Source organism: Vombatus ursinus, unplaced genomic scaffold (assembly GCF_900497805.2).
Source record: "Vombatus ursinus unplaced genomic scaffold, bare-nosed wombat genome assembly UNPS02014785.1, whole genome shotgun sequence".
In the NCBI taxonomy this organism is placed as follows: domain Eukaryota; kingdom Metazoa; phylum Chordata; class Mammalia; order Diprotodontia; family Vombatidae; genus Vombatus; species Vombatus ursinus.
This window is the reverse complement of record NW_020954563.1, coordinates 11980041-11984935: the sequence shown is the minus strand read 5'-3', so window position 1 is coordinate 11984935 and position 4895 is coordinate 11980041. Positions and strand designations below refer to the sequence as shown.

At 39.1% G+C, this 4895-nt stretch overlaps 1 pseudogene; it reads right to left on the bottom strand.

Moving 5' to 3' along the window:
* Positions 1 to 332: 332 nt before the first annotated feature.
* LOC114046672 lies at positions 333 to 4397 on the bottom strand (annotated as a pseudogene).
* Positions 4398 to 4895: the final 498 nt, after the last annotated feature.

The window sequence follows — 4895 nt, the reverse complement described above, 5'->3', positions numbered from 1 at the left end:
TAGAGCTTTCAAAGTAACAATTGGCTAAAGGAGGTTAAACTTTGGTTAATTTATTTTTCAACTCTATTCCAGTTCAGTTTTACTTGTTACAATACTTTCTCCCTCCTCAATCCCTTTTCCTTAGGAGCAGAGGCCAAGGGGATGAATCATTACCTTTTTCTTCTTTTTCCTTCTCCAAGAAGAAGCTAGTTCTCCAAGAGACACTAATTCTTGGAAGACAAAACCTTAATCTGAAAAGCAACGCGTAGTACATAAATCTATGAATTGGAACCTTTTAAACTGATCCACAAATCAATCTTATAACCACTGTCCATTGCAACTGTTTGCTCTGTCTACTCCCAAGTGGAGCCCCTGTAGTCTATAGTCTTGTTCCTTGGCATCTCGGCCACCTCTGTTCCTCTTTTCTTTTGCTCTTGGAAGAACTCCACCTTCACTACATTAATTTCTCCTAGTGGACCTACAGCTTCTGTGCTGTGCTCAACAGAATCAAAAGAAATAGAAGTTTTATTTTCTTTCACTTTACTCCTCCAACCCAGAATAAGAAATTTCTTCCTCTAGATTCTAACATTTCATTTTGTTTCTTTAGCTATGTGACCCTTAAGTCGCTTAACTCTGCTTCAGTTTCCTCATCTGTAAAATGGGTAGGAGAAGGAAATGGAAAACCCCTTCAAGTATCTTTGCCAAGAAAACCCCAAATGGAGTCACAAAGAGTAGCACACAACTGAAAAGTGACTGAAAATAGATTTTGATATGTTATACTTATGTCATCATTATCTTTTAAATATTCTTTTTCTAATTTTTATTGAAGTCATTATTGTTTAATGAGCTTTCAAAATTTTTTTAACCAGATATAACTCTTACTCAAATTTTTCTTATTTCTTGTTTTTATTACATCATTGTCTAAAAAATAAGGTATGTAAAATTTTTACCTTATTGAAGTTTACCAAGAGATTCATTATAACCAAATATATGATCTATTTTTGTAGAAGAATCATGTTGATTAGGGCTGGGTCATAAAATCAAGATGGCTAGAGAACAGCAGGGTGGTAGGATCACATCAGACTCATTTCTGGAGGCCTCTTAGGGCCCCAGGGTGAGAACTGGAGAGTTGGGTTGAAGATGAGGAGATAGAGCATGATGATGGCTTGAGAGCAGTTGTGTGTTGTGTCTAGGTGTCACACTGAATAATAGGTGCTACTGGAGAAGGAGGAAAGGTGACCATGTGAGCCAGGAACATGGTTGACCAAATCATATATTCAAAATATATGTTCAGTGTATTTCTTATATATGTTTCTTATGCATATGTATACATAAGACATATATGCATACTTATAGTCATACATAAGAAACATTTGCATCACCTCATTTATACTAGGTGGGATCTAACAAAGAATTTTCAGTCAAAGCCCATTTTCCTCCATTACTATGGGCACATGAGGGAGCGTATACTACTTTCAACTGATCTTTGAGCTATCACCAAAACATTTCAGTTTCAGCTCAAGATAAATATATATAGGACAAGAAAGAGTACTTTCTGATGCTAAAAATTTGTGCATACATAAAAAAGTAATATTAAAAATGGTCCTCATTGAGCAAGATCATTCCTTGGGATGGGAATCCCAAGGAATTTCCTGGATTCCTGGCCTGGATGGACCCACTCATCTACTGCAGTGAAGAAAGTCCCATCTTTTTGCAAGAAGCCTTTTCCCAGACTTTAATTTTAGTGCCTTCCCTTTGAGATTATCTCCAATTTATCCTGTCTATATTTTTGTCCATAGATGTTTGCATGTTGTCTGCCATATTAGATTGAGATCTCCTTGAGGGCAGGGACTGTTTTTTGCCTTTTTTTTTTTGTATTCCTCATTGCTCAGCACACTGCCTTGGTACACAGTAGGTGTTTAATAAATACTTATTGCCTGACTGCATTCCTGGGAAGTCTCAGAGGGGAGATAATTGATGGAACCCAGTATCTTACTTATGAGCATAATCCTGAGCCAGGTGCCCAACTCCCTGGGGACCACATTCTTAGTTGAGGAAAGGGAAAGTCTCAGAACAGGCCATGTCTTACCAAGGCACTCTGCTCCATGGTGATAGCTAACAATCACAGGGAAGTTACATCCCATGGTTCATCCTTTTCAGAATAAAGAATGTTCCTGAAATCTGCGTTCACTCTCCCCACCATTGGGCATGCCAACCTGCACAAGGTAAGTTCAATTCAGATAAAAAGCATTTCACCCTTGGTAGTCAGCACTTGACAAATATGTTCTCTGGCTCCAAATACACTCAAGCAGCACCAACTGAGCAAATGGGAAGCTTGACTTCAGAACTCAAGTAGCATTTATCCTGTTCATCTCACTGTGCATTCCTAATCACTGGCATTCTTTCTGCCATTTATCAAATCAAACCTGTATTAGATAACTCACTAGGTCAGCGCAGGACAATGAGAAGCCTAGATCTATCCCATGAATTTCAAATTACGGTGCCCTGAATCCCAAGGGAATGATCTTGCTCAATGAGGACCATTTTTTAATACTACTTTTTTATATATGCACATATTTTTAGCATCAGAAAGTATTCTTTCTGTGTCCTATAGGTATTTATCTTGAGCTAAGCTGAAATGTTTTGGTGATAGCTCTAAGATCAGTTGAAAGTAGTATATCCTCCCTCACGTGCCCATAGTAATGGAGGAAAATGGGCCTTGACTGAAAATTCTTTGTTATATTCCACCTGGTATAGATGAGGTGATGGAAATGCTTCTTATGTATGTATATATGTATGCATATATGTCTTATGTATATATGTATATATACATAAGAAACATATATAAGAAATATACTGAACATATTTTGTTTATTTAAAATGATAAAATGTATTTTTAAAAGTATATTTGTATATATATAAAAACTATATGTGCATATGTATACATATACATATGTTTGTGTGTTTATATGATTTATCATATGTGGTTTATATACTATTACATGTAATATACAATGTACAATGTTTAATATATAAAATACATAACATAAACCATAGTTTATTATAAAGAAGTATATAACATAAAAATGGTTTATTTATTTATATGGCTTATAATATATGGAAATGTGTATAGTGTTTTTCTGTTTTTTTGAGAGCTGAGCAGTGTGGCTTTGACCATACAGACTGGTGTCCCCCTGGCCCCTTGTTGCCAATGCTCCATTTGCAGTCTTCTATTCCCGTGATGTCCAGTGGGCTGTCTACAGTCAAGCCCTCGTTGTAACCCTTACCCTCTTTAAAGGATCTAGGCTAAGTCTGAGAGGAGAGGAAAGTAATAGGAGCCATATACTTGTGGTTATATATGAATGCATTTGTTGGCCTGACTGACCCTGTATCAGAAACTGTCTGGAATGAGGGAACAGGAGGAAGGAGAGACTAGATGCATTTTTATTCCCTAGGGCTGTTGCCTCAACCCACTTATGTAGCAGAATAGTAGGTGAATGGAGCAGTCCTCTTTTCCAAACTTTCCCTGGTTCTCTCATTCCATATGTGTGTGTGTGTGTGTGTGTGTGTGTGTGTGTGTGTAGGTTGAAAAGTTCCTTTAAAATATGTGGGGTCAGGACAGCTAGGTGGTGCAGTGGTTAGAGCATCGGCCCTGGAGTCAGGAGGACCTGAGGTTAAATTCGGCCTCAGACACATAATACTTCCTAGCTGTGTGACTCTGGGCAAGTCACTTAACCCCAATTGCCTCACTTAAAAAAAAAAAAGAAAAGAGGTGGGGGTCTAAGCTTCAGTCTGCAGGGAGAGAACCCATCTCCTTCAGGGAATTTAGGAAAGGTGGAAGGGAAGAAGGGTGTCTGTGAGAAGATTTTGACCCTTTTGCTTTTGCTCACTGGGATGTTCTCTGCCCTGGGCTCCAGCTATAGGGCCTGCAGAGTTCCAGGAAGCCTTGCCTCATCTAGTCCATAGAACTCCTTGTCTTGTGGGCCATCTTTATGATAAGTGGATCCCAAGTTATTTTGTCTATTCTCTGAAACATAGCATTCAAACACAGCTTCTCATGTATCTGATGAGGGGGCCTCTCATCCTGGCTGGGTCCCCATTGGTAGATGAGGTTCCCTCTCTCTTCTGGCCTTCACCAAGTAATGAAGAAGCTGAATGCATTCTTATTCAGTTACTGTAGGTTCCTCTTCTTCCTCAGTTTCTCCAACATGATCTGGTTAGATTTCCTGGGGGAGTTTCTACTGCAGCTTGTTGGTGGTGAAGAGCTGGCATACTTGTGTCTCCATCACTGGCATGTTGGACAGCCTATGCAGATGGCAGAAGGAGAGGACCAGAAAGTGCCAGGTGCCCATGTTTGGCTGTAATGTGAAAAAGGGAGAGAAGTGGCATTGCTATGGCCACTAGAAACTGGTCTCCATCATTACCCCTTTTATTTTCTTGCAATATATTTTCTTGGGGAGAAATGAAAGAAATATGGAGCTGAGCAGAGGATAGTGAGTAATGTACTGCAAAGTATGTTGATTCTATTATGATGAGGTTATTCATCTTTTGTGCTGTGGTGCAGGGGGAAGAAGGCTTGATTTGGAATCATGAGACCTGGGTTCAAATTCTGTCTCTGGTATTACCAGTAGTAAGGCAGAAACTCTTGAATGTTTTGGCCCAAGGCCATAGCATTTCAATTTTGTTGCCATATGTTTCTACAGATGTAGGACCCACAGCTCTTAGATGAGAAATCGTGTGGCAGAGTAGATAGAGAACTGTTCTTAGAGGCAAGACAACTTGGGTTCACATCTTGCCTCTGACACCCACTAGTAATGTGATGCTGGACAAATCACTTAACCTCTCTGAACTCTAGACATCTCTCTAAGACATCTCTATAAGTTGCAGAGAAAGTGCTTCCAAAGCATTGTTAGTGA